Raw genomic sequence first — 12,500 nt, 5'->3', positions numbered from 1 at the left:
TTTCGACGCCAACTGTATCTTCTTTTTGTTGTTCTAACGCAAAAGTAGTAGTGCACGGAGAAAATGTTGTAACAAATATTACAACAAAATTTCTTTGTAATTTTTGTAATCTTTCGTAATACCAAATTTTATAATTTATTAACAGAATTATGACCAAAATTATCGTAATTATTTGAATGTGTTTCTCTATCATATATTAGAATAGAGATTGTCTAATTTACTATTTCTGTAATAATTTGTATTAAACATTTCAACACTAAAAAAAACATAAAAGGAAATATAACTTGAATGCAATTTTTACTACCTGTTTTCTCTGTATAGCAATCGATGCTGAGTATTAATCGATAAAAATTTCCTTGGATTAAAATAATCAGCAAAATTAATCACGCATCATTTATAAAATAATACAAATAATTTTATCGAGTGATGAAATTATTTATTTGTTAAATTCTGATGAGATCAATGGTACACTGATTAATTTCACCAAACGGTGAAATTATTTGCGATTTTACATATGACGTTTGATTAATTTTGATTATTGATTTGCTGATTACTTTAGTCAAAGGAAATTTTAATCGATTTAACGCTGGTAGCAATATATTTTTCTCAGTAATATATTTAATATATTTAATATATTTTTCTCAGTATATATTAAAATTCTAATTATCTTAAAAATTGAGTATTATACATTTTTAGATAAGCTCGCAAATCCTAATTAATTAAGACACTTCGAAATTTGAGAAAATGACGGAGTTTGTACGGTTCAGGTTTTCGAGACGCGAGTCTATTTCGACGTCTCGCGAGTGTCTGAAATAAAAGCCCGGTACAGACGGGAGGGAGGGTATTTTTTTTATGTCGCTCCACCCCAATTCAGATAATCACTTAATGGCAAGGCTCGGTAAAAAGGCTACGAATAAAATCCCGTCCGTATCGACGCTGCTAGCGACATAACGAAGTGAAAGCATTTTGCTGCAACGTTTATTTCGTTCAATTACATTTGGCAGCCATAGTGAGACTCACCGCGGGCCAGAGAGTGGATTCCCGAGCTTGTTTATGGTCTCCCATATATCAGCCTTACGAGCAGTTAACAGAAAGAAATGGCCGCAATCCTTTGTCTCTAATTCAGTCACTTAACTGTTAGTTACGTTTGATAGCGGACTACTCCTGTCGTGGACAATTTAAATGTCGATACTGTTTGCAGTCGTGTAAACTCGCGACAATTATTGACATGTTTACGCGTCAAAATCGGGACTCATGTCAAACACATCATGCATGTCACTTTTACACCACACATTCGTGTATTATATTTACGCTTCGACGTCTTGTGTATTCCGCTCGCGATTTCCCGAAAATTCACCTTGAGTCGTCGGAAACACGAATCTTGGATTCACGTAAATTCCCAAGTCTCTCCTGCCGCTCGGGAGATTTTAGACTGTGCGAAATGATATATACGTTGCTTTGAGGAAAGTTATGGGAGTCTTTAGAGCGGGATATTTATTCCTCGACTCTCTGTGCTCGTACATCCACGCGGGCGCAGATCGGAAACTTAATTAAGAGTCAGCGGAAGGAACGGCGTATGGCGTGAGTCAAATATCGGTCCGCTACTCCCGAGAACTATATTACGAAATTTACCGCGGCTCTACCGCTCGTTTCAAATCGATGCAGCCGCAATCCCGATGCGCCGCTCGCGGTGAACCAATACGAAGAAGCCGCACGTTCGCTATACGGGAGTTCGGTCGAAGAGAGCATAGCAGCAAAACTCACGTCCTCCCTTTCGCAACATTTGTGGTGGACTCGAAGCGCTCTTGTGCGCGAACTGATACAAACTGCTTGATTTTCTCAATTTAGAGTCCAACGAGAAATTCTACGTGCTCGTCCTTCGCTTTGCGAAGGCACCTTTGTTCGTAAATGACACACTCACGATATGCAGAGAGAGAGAGAGAGAGAGAGAGAGAGAGAGAGCGCAGGGTCTCTGTGTGACGCGATATCGACAAAAATCGAAAAGCACGAGTTCTCTGCTTCCGCACGTCGCAATTCCCGCGAACGACATTCGCCACGGTGAAGGCTGTAAGCCGGCGCGACCGGCGCTCCGGAGGCGAGTTGCATCGCGTCGAGATGAACCAAAAAAGCTCCGACTATGAGGTTGCAGCGGAAAAGAGCGGAGAAGAGGAACGAGGACGAAGGAGATAGAGGGACGCAGGAGGAGAGAAAGAGAGAGAGAGAGAATGAAGGCGGGAGAGGGAGAACACCGCGGCTTCCTGAAGAAGTAATTTCTGTCGCCTCGAAATCAGTTTCGCCGGACGTCCGTAAATTGCCGGATGCCCCCGCCGAACCGGCATTCCACCTTCTCCAGTCAGCTTCGCCACTCAATCAGACGGTGGAAGCTCGCGCGCGCAGACTGCATCGAGGGCGGATCTCTCCCCTGCGGGATTTCTTTTTTCTCTCATCCCACCGCGCGACCAAAGGAGCATCCGCTTGGCGGTTTTCAACGTGCGTCCTCCTCCTTGCCCTTTGGATTTTCCCTTCGCGATTTTCACCCCTCCCTCCTCCAACCCCGGCGTCCCGTTGACCCAGCGGATCGACGACGACGGAGAGAGCGAAGTTTCAGCCCCTCGGCTTTCGTTGCCATCCTCTCCCGCGCGCACCCCGCTACGAAGAGTAAAACCGCAGAAGCAATTTACCATCGTGTGCCCTCGGTCACGTACCTGACGGAGAGGGACGCGCGTACTCGCGCGCGAAATGCGAGCGCCGCGGGGTGGCCGGGGGTGCGGATCGAACGGCCGGACACGAAGGGTTGCGCGGATTTTCAGAGGTACATATATACGACGAAGTTGCGGCACGATAACCGATGTGCCCTCGTGACGTCGAGCCGCACTCTCGAGCCTGATGAGATCAATGTACCGATAAAACGCGTTACTTCCTCGCGATCGTCTGTCTGTCTGTCTGTCGATACGCGACGACGCAGCGCGACTAACGTGAGCACACCAAATCCCTCAAACTCGTCTCTCTTTCATGCTGAATTATACACGATCTTATCTTCGAGATCTTACTTCAGACGCGGTTATAGCCCGTGCTAAACAGTCGTTTCTTGAAGCTCACCTCACCGTGAAATATTCAAACTTGGGTTTTAAGTTAAACGAGGATTTTTCGATTGAACTGCGCGATTGCGAGATCACGTCACGTATGAGATCACGTCATATTATTTAACTGCAAGTTTCTAATCTAACTGTGAAATTAGATTCCGCGTATCTCTCACGTGTGTGAGGTAAGCTTCAAGACTATTGACTCGGATCTGCAGACAGAGTTTTGATTAATAAAATTAGTGAGAAAATTAGTATAGCATCTCCTAATCGAGAAATAGATTAGCATCTTTTGCGGTAATCAGCTATCATCTCATTTCACATGTGCCACTTGTTTCAGCAATTGCAATATGCTGTTGAAAAACTGGCTGTGTTTCTAGCGAAATATTTAACTACCTTAATTTTCCTTAGCAAGACAGACCTTACACTGACAGTCTATTCCTGCACTACTATAGAGTAAAATGGAAGAGAATTTATATGAAAAGAAAACTATATTATTCTCTCCGTGTGAAAGAAGATGAGATGTCATTCGATTTATTCTTTTGACATTTCTCTCGTCCGCGAAGCGAATGAAGAGCGAATTGCACGTTTATTCGCTCACATGTAATTTCGCGTATACATGTAAAAACGACGGGATCGTGCAATACGCGCCTATATGATATAAAAACTTATTAGCAAGTTCACGGAGCGAGGGAGGCAAGCGAGCGGCACGAGGTAGGTGGCGTGTACACCACCATCCACGGCATCGTAACCCTGTGGCTCGCTTAACCCCCGAGCATGATACGACTTTATTACGCGAGATGAGGTATACTTAGGTGCCGCTTGCGTTTCGCGCAGCGCCCGCATTTCCGCTTTTTCGCGGGGAGAACTTTCTAACTTTTGCGTATAATAAGAATTCGAAACTTTTAATCCCTGTGTATGTTGTCGGTGCCTGCCTGCCTGCCTGCTTGCCACCTCCGTCGTTTCCGAATCGCGGGGGGAGGAGGACGAGATCGATCGTGCGGGACCTGGGCCCGGATATTTCCAGGCGGGAAACGCTCGAAGAAGTAGTTAACAATATGTAAATACTTGAGAACTCGGTGTATCGCGCCGGCTGGTTATCTTCGGCGCGGCATAACTGTATTACACCAAGTGGCTAATACTTGGAACGAACGAACGGACGACTAACAGCTTTCCCCCACCCTCACTCTTTCTCGTGTCGACGATCCCGTGTTCGTGCTCGCGCTTGTGCACCTGCGTCCGTGGCTAAGGTCCCCTTCGTCGTCGGCTCGAGTAACCGCGTGTGCGAAGTCGCGCGAACTTATACGCATGCACACAGACACGCTCACAGTCGCGCGATAAAGAAAAAGGAAAACCCTCGGGACCTTTTATTACCGCCGGCGCCGTGGGCTCGCGTGCCACCGACACATTTTCTGCGCCCGATTCTACGGGTACGGGTACGGGGAGAACCATCGAACTGGAAGGAACGTAGCGCTTAGCTCGAGGACGGGCATTTCGCGCAGTGTTGCCGCGAAACAAATGCGGCTTCTCTCGTGCCCGGAACAATTCGCAAGAATATCAATAAGAGAAGTGTGCGCGTAATGTTTCCAATTAGCGCGCTTATGTAATGCCATTGATAACATCGCGGTGATGTAAGATCTCGCTGGAAAAAGATGCGGAAAGAGCCGGCCTCACTTGTACATTCGAGGTAGTCGCTTTGCAAGAGAGAGAGAGAGAGAGAGAGAGAGTTACCGCGATTTAATTCGTCCGGAAATACTAATACAAAGAACCCTACTTGAAGTCCTTTCCCACTTATACGGAAAACGCTTATCTTTATTAAGTAGCCACTTGTCGATATCTTGACGATTTGCTTTGCCGGTCTCGATGGCGCAGAAATGAAAGGTTCAAGCAAATTTCACGTTGAAAACTGGCAAACGCATCGCCCATCACCGCGGCGGATATTGGACGAAGCGAACTGTACCTTTGTCATCTTGTCGTTCTTTCAACATCGAATACGGCTCATTATTCCGGTATTAAACTTTTTTTCGTCGCACTGGTCGTTTATGACAAGAAACGTAAACTTCATTTGCGTGACGCGAATCAATGAAACTTCTCGATATTAATAAATAATCGCTCGTGTTTTGTGGGCGCGAAAAATCGAGACTGGTGCTTCGACTTCGCGTGCGAAAGAGTCTCTTTACGTCGAAGAACCGAACGTTCTACATATGGGAATCGCGGTCTTGAACGGTGATTGCCCCGCGGGGTTTCGCGCGTACTTTGGAAACGCAATCACTTCGCGAACACCCAAACGTACAAACACAATCTGCGGGCGAACTTTTGTTCTAAGCGACCTTCTCCGCGTCATACGACCAAATGTGCGCATAGACGCGGAACACGAAGAACTCTCTCCCGCAATTTTATCCGCACGGAAAAAAAGGATTTGGTTGAATTAACCAAATATCTGGTCGAATATGAACGATCCAGAAATTCAGATTGAAGTAACCCGAATTCTGTTTAAGTTAACAAGATTTTTGGTAAACTAACCAAATATGATTATTTACCAGAGAGTAAAAGACATGTCCAGTTAAATAACTAGACATGTTTGGTTAGTCTATCAAAAATCTTGTTAACTTAAACAGAATTCGGGTTACTTCAATCAGAATTTTTGGATCGTTCATATTCGACCAGATATTTGATTAATTCAACCAAATCTTTTTTTTCCGTGCGATATTTTAATCTGAAGAGATAGAGAGAGGAAAAGGAGAATTGGTGTACAGTTATACGCGATAATGAGCAATCTTCTTTAATTAATAACTAAACATCTACGTGGTCATTTGAAAAATGGTAGAGGACTTTCTTATTCAGTTTGACCCTTAATATACAAATACATACAACGTCGCCATCACAACTCATCTCCCTTATTCACGAATCTACTTTGATTAACCTTTAGGCTGCCGGCATTTTTTCATTAAAAAAATTGTTTTTTCAAAAATTTTTCTATATAAGTAACATACACATGGCGCAGAATTTTTAGATTTGTGCAAAGCCACAAAAGTGGCTTTCCCGGCAGTCTAAAGGTTAATAACTCAAAATTTTACATAGTTATTTATTCGCAAAGTGATAGAGAAATTTTTTGTTCAGTTTGACCTAATCCACTTGCACACTGTGGCTTCTCCGTGAGTTATCGGATATGTATATAAAATAGAAAGTCTGTCTGTATGTTCCCTATAGACGCCTAAACTCTGTGTCTGGATCAGATTTACGTAGTTATTTGCTAAGACCCTATGGGAAATATAGGTTACACGAGAAATCTGAACACACCTCCTTTTCCTCTGATTCCATCCCCTTGATACTTCGCGATAACCCGGACAACGACGGTTAATTTTATAGTAATCTTATATGTGCATGTTACACTTCATACTATTTTATTGCAAAAAATATAGTTGAGTCCAAGAATGACTATAATTCTAGTGAGATCATTTTTCTCTCTTAGTATAATGTCTGCGAGATTTTATCACATGCCCGTAATATCGTCAGCGATAATAGGAGAAATTCTGTATGAAAATTTTATCTCACACTTTAATACGCATTGTTGTGCTTGCGCACGTTATTTGCAAATATTTCTCGCATTTATCTCGCTCCGCGACGGAAATATCTGTCTGCGTAAATCGGCGCAGCATTGCGAGCGAGAAGAAAGTACGAGACGCGAAATTCAGTTGCGGCAAATACGTTAAACGAGCGTTTAAAAAAGGGCACACGAGAGACCATGCGAGGAGCCACGGCTAATTGACGCGCGGTATACCACCAACGTTTATGCTAAACGAATCGTGTAACGTTGATCCCTATTATTCTTTCACAAAGGCGAGCGTAGACACTTGCCGCTAATTAACATGAGAAAGAGAATGACCAGGTCCTACCGAGGAGTAATTGAAGTGACGAGGAAGCGAGCAAGGGAAGGACGCGGGGAGAAAAGGAGAGAACGAGAGAACGATAGGCGCGTCAAGGTTAACGAACGGGAAGACGATTTCGTTTGTCATTTAACCAATTGACGCTGGCGAAGGGTGACGTGAGGTCCGTGCAGCTGCACTGCGTGCAGCAGTAACCAACAGCAGCAGCACGCTGCATAGGCACGTCTGCTCAGGTTAACCCGGCTAAAGCGTTCCGCGCGGAAAGTACCGATTAGGATTCATTAGCGTCGCCATTCTGGCCGAGGGATTCTCGCCGCTCTAACGAGAAAGTATACGCGCGGGATCTGCGCGCACAGGCTCTGTCGGTGCACTCGAATATTTAAGGTTTACGCGACTCCACCGTCACACGAAGGTGTGAATAATTTCCACGGAGAACACGCGCGCGACACTCACGTCCTGCGTGTTCAGCAGCTCTCGACGTTACAACTTTGACACTTCGGTGTTTTAGATCACCTTCGTCGTCGTCCCGCCGATTTTTCCTTGCTGCAGCGTGGAAAAGCGAACGCGCTCATGGCGCACAATAGAAAGAGAAAGAGAGAGAGACAGACGCGACTCCCGACACGCGGGAACGACACGGAAGTATATACCGGTAAAACTCCTTCAGCGCCTGTCACCGACAGGCAATAAGACTGCGAAGAGCGAAAGGGGGATCATAAAGACGCATCGGACGTAACTCGATTATCCGCGCGAAAAGTACGAGACGATGAGCCGTTATACGATGTGGTAATTCGAGAGCACCCTCTCTCCGCGTGCGCGCGCTCCATTGCCGTCCCCCTTGTGTCGAGAGCAATTCTCCGCTGTAATTTAATCGGCTGTCGATAGGCGACAATGGCGGCCGTAATCTAAAATTACTTTTTTAAGGAAGGGCGGTCACGTCTTCTCTCTTTCTCTTTGCCGCCGCGGCGAAGGCGTTTATTAGCGCCAGACGGCGCTGAAACTGCCGTTATAAGACCCTCTTCCTTTTCTCTCTCTTTTCTTTTTTTTTTCGCCACCCTACACGGAAGTCCCGCGAGACGAGAAAAAGCTAAGAGAGAAAGAGAGAAAGGTAGTGGCTGGCGACGGGTCTGATTTGTGAAAAAGCACTCGTCCCGCGATGGCTTCTTCCCTCACACGACGTCTCGTAACGTCCCACTTAGCGCGAGTTACGCGAGATAGGCTGCAAATAAAAAGGTCACTTCTTCCCCTGGTCACTCGATCTTTATTATACGGCATCGGCGAAAAATCGGCCCGGGGATGGCCGGGACCCGATATCGGTTCGCGCGGAAAAACGAGCGTGCCTGAAACGCTCTTAATCGTCTTAATCGATTCACGCTGTCCCGTCGCAATTACGAACTTCAAACGTCAAATTCTAACTCTAACGTCGTTACGAGTGAACTTCACCGTGAATCCTTCGACCTGTCTCGCGACTCTTCGCGGTTCAAACGGAGAACGCGAGCTCCGAGCTGAAGCGAATGTTCCGCGTGCTTCTATTACGACACATGACATAAAGTTGCGATTTTGCTTTTGCTTCGTGAATGGTGAATTTACACGAGAGCCTACGCACGGACCTTGTAATGCAATAAAAAAATAATCTAAAATTCTATTGATTATTTTCTTATCTTAGTCTCCAAATTTCTCAGAAATTTCTTGACATTTCACATGAATAAATAAAGAGCCCATAGAGTCGCTCGAATTCGATTGATTTTTTATTCAGAATCCACTCTAAGCTCAAGTAAAATATTCACTCTCGCATAGATTTCGTAGTGGCAGTATTCTCACTATCGCTCCGACTGAAAACACTTTTTCTCGGAGTGAAATTTCACTCTGAGAAATTTAGAAGTATTAATTAGGTTGATTACTTTTTAACTGCATTACACACAAGATTCGTGCATAAGCTGATATGTCCTTTTGCCCTCCTTCTATGATCGAATGCCAAAGAGCTTTGCCCTTTATATTTCTTCGAAAATTACTCTTTTCGCAAATTCATGTCATAAGTTCCTCTATTTCTCTCTCTCTCAAGATCCCAAGGTCGTTAGTCGAGCGAAACGCGACGCTCGATAAGCGTCTCCTCCGGTCTCGTCCGGAGCGAAAGCACCGATCTCTTGTTTGCTCGCGATATACGGCGGAAGCTCGACGCGCGCGCTTGTGATCGTCGAGAACTACCCGAGTGTTCGCGATAACATAAAGGCTGAATAACAGGAGCGTTTGAACGGATACCTTGGGCGAACAATCGCACACGGGGGTGAGTTCCACGCTCAGAAGTCGAGCGAAACGTTCGGCGACGCGAGTCTGTGCGCGCGTTTACTACTCGAGTCTGCGGCGGCGTTATCGTAAATTTGTATTAAGGGTACGTGCGCGCCGCAGGTACGCGCCCGCCACCGATAGGGACCCGGAATTTGGGTCAGATGGCATCCCTTAATAAGCCCCGTGCACACTAATAGGCTTACTTCGGGCATCCGGCCACGGCTGATGCGCGATAGGATGATGCATCGTATATATCTGCCGTGCCAGATTACCTACGTACTTGAAAGCTTCTGTGCGGACACGCGCGTGGACACCACCGTGGACCACCGCGCCGTGTCGCGCCGCACCGTGCATCATGTTACCGTCAGACTTTGCGCGCCACATTACCTATATGTATATAATAGAATGCACGCCCCTCTGTTCCCTATACACTCCTAAACCCTTTGAACGATTTGTACTACATTTTGCATAGTTAGTCACGGGCAGACTGCGGAAATACAAGCCACATGAAACTTGCACACTCCAGCCCCTCCCCCTGATTTTATCCCCTTGACAACACAAGCAACGTCGGCTGGCCTCAGTGTACGCGTATGTATACGCGAAGGCCGTTAACGTTGAGACCGTTACGTCATAGCCGGTGGGTACAGGAGCGGCGATCAAACTTTTCGGACTGTACAGCTCCGCGCAGAAGTCGATTTTCACCGTGTGTGTGCGTGCGATCTGATCGAACGTAGCTGATTGAACGTAGCGTCGCGACAGAATTTATTGTAACAGTGCGGCTTCGGTTTCGACAGACACGTGATACGTTATTGGGTATACGCCTCGAGGATGCGATGCATTATGAAGAAATATCAACGAGAAATGCGGGTTACTTGACGGGAATATTCGGCATTGCCGAGATACCAATGAAATATCGAGTTAATATAAGCGGTTATGATAAGCCTGCTGGTTCAACAGCGAGGCAGAGTCGCAAAGTCGTATTTAAATGCCGCGTCTAATGGAGCAGGGACGAAGCCACTCTCGACCTTAACGGCACGCAACACACACACACACACACACACACAAAACCACCTTTCACATTCCCCGACTGTGAAGCGGGATTGCAGATCTTCGATGCTTACGAATGATCGCTTGTGTGCGGATAAACGACTTCGGCGCACGCGAATGTCAAGAATATTGCATCGATAACCCGCGCATGAAATGCAGAGGAGCCATTCGATGCACCGCCGAGTATGCATACGCATACGGCACGTATCGCGATCGATGCCTCTGTTTCCTACTACGAGCGTTTCGATATCTTTATGAAAGCGACTGCGGAACACACGCGCGCGCGCACATGCACACATTGGCGCGAGCGAACACACACCACGGGGGATGAAACAGGCGAGCTTGATAAACGGAAATCGACTGACGCCGTGCGTTTTTTCGCGAATTATATCGAGAGCTCAAACGGATAACGCAATTTTTCCTTCCTTTTTCCTCTCCCTTCTTTTCAGGGAGAGGGCACTATATTTGAATCTATCTCTTCGATCTCTCGCATATTGACAGACCGTCCTCCGCACGGCGGTTAATCGCGCTGACGTCAGTGCCGTTGCGGCACACAAGTACGCACGGTACTGCATCTGCGATTGCGTTACGTGGAAAGTATTTGTTCCGAGTTCAGTTACGCCAAACATTTCGAAACAACAACTGAAGCCGATGCCGCGCGAGCGTACAAATGTTGATTCGGCCGAAGCTGCTGTGCTATGTGCGTGCGTGGTGTATCCACTGACGCGACGCCTAATGTGCATAAATTGTAAACTGCAACGGATAAGAGCCGCGAAGCGCGCATCATCGATAATCCGCTGTTTCGCTTGCGCCTAGAGTATGCCAGTGGTGCCCAACGAGTTCCTCGAGCTCTCGCTCGCCCGTCCCGCTCATTTCCTATCGGTTCAGAAAATCACGCGCCTGTTTTTACGCGCGCACGCTCCTTGACGATAAATTTCGGAGATCGAACGTCCCATCTCGTTGCTGCTCCCGTTTAGCGCAAATACTCAACTTCTCGCCCGCCATGAGGCGTCGTCCTCTCGTTTCATCCATCTACCTCTCCCAATTTCCATCCCGATACTCCTTCGTGTCCATTTATTTAGGTATTAGCGATCCGCTCGGCACACACGGTATCGTTAATTAGAACGCGCGGTTTGCAGCAGCCCGTACTCGATTTCGACGTAATTCGGCGCGCTCAATGTTTTTACGCGTCAGTGAGCGTTATAACGCGGGCGCATAAGTACCGATTACGATTAGGAGCAATTGATACCGTTGACGTTGCGATCAATAATTCCGCGGATACGTAATAGCGTATTTGCGTGTCGCCGTTCTGTTATAAAAATTACCCGGCCTGTTTGAACATCACGGCCGGTTATTCTATTTTTCGGCGACGAGAAACTCGACTCTGCCATACGTTTATTAATATGATGCGTGCGCCGATAATGCACCACCTAGATCCTCATGACAAACGCGAGCGTAAAGGGGCTTAGCGGCGAGAGGGACATAATCCGTGGTTCCAAGCCGTTCTGTCAGAATCCACGCGTGAAACGAATCACGTGGCATTACGTACTCGGCGAGTTCGCGCGGTGGAAGAACTTGGTGCGAAACGGCGGAGAATGCCAGATGATGAATGGAAAGGGAAATTTCATTTTGGCGAAAAAGTCATTCGCGCTTATTCGCGCGCGCGCTTTAATTTTCCGAAGATGCATTCGCGAAAACTGACACCGCGCTATTCAACGCCGTTTGGAGTGCAAAATATCTTCATATATATTTTCGCGTATGCTTTACTGTAGAAAATATTGAGTGTCGCGCGCAGCTTTCAAATTTATACCGCGGTGCGACATGATATACCGTGTTGCGTCTTAAAAAAAATAGAAGAGTTACGCTTATACATCACCCTCCTACAAAAGAGAGAGAGAGAGAGGGAGGGAGAAAGGAAGGAAGGGAGGGAGAGGGAGGGAGGAAGAGAGAAGGGTCAGGTTTACATGCGGTAAACGCCAGGAGACTCGTAGAATACTCGATGCTAATGGTTGTCCGGAAGGGCTCGTTGCCGCGGTGCTAAAGGATCCTTTGTGGGAGCCAGGCGCATACGTCCCAAAATTCCCGCGTCGCTGTTACATTCACGTTCTCACGAATATACCGGGGGGCGCGGCCCCATCTGCTCCTGGCGAAAGGAGGAACTTTGAGGACACGTTGAAAGAGCTGCCAGACATTCTTTGGAGGG

At 46.7% G+C, this 12,500-nt stretch overlaps 1 protein-coding gene across 2 annotated transcripts in view; it reads left to right on the top strand.

The window, feature by feature from the left end:
• LOC116849147 (bifunctional heparan sulfate N-deacetylase/N-sulfotransferase) overlaps nucleotides 1-12,500 on the top strand; it is a 110,596-nt gene that overhangs the window by 33,709 nt on the left and 64,387 nt on the right. The gene's annotated exons all lie outside the window — the stretch shown is intronic.

The sequence above is a fragment of the Odontomachus brunneus genome, unplaced genomic scaffold, assembly GCF_010583005.1.
Source record: "Odontomachus brunneus isolate Ranch 3 - 2012 unplaced genomic scaffold, Obru_v1 Obru_scaffold_107, whole genome shotgun sequence".
NCBI lineage: Eukaryota > Metazoa > Arthropoda > Insecta > Hymenoptera > Formicidae > Odontomachus > Odontomachus brunneus.
The sequence above is the reverse complement of the archived record's forward strand: the minus strand, read 5'-3'. Positions and strand labels throughout refer to the sequence as shown.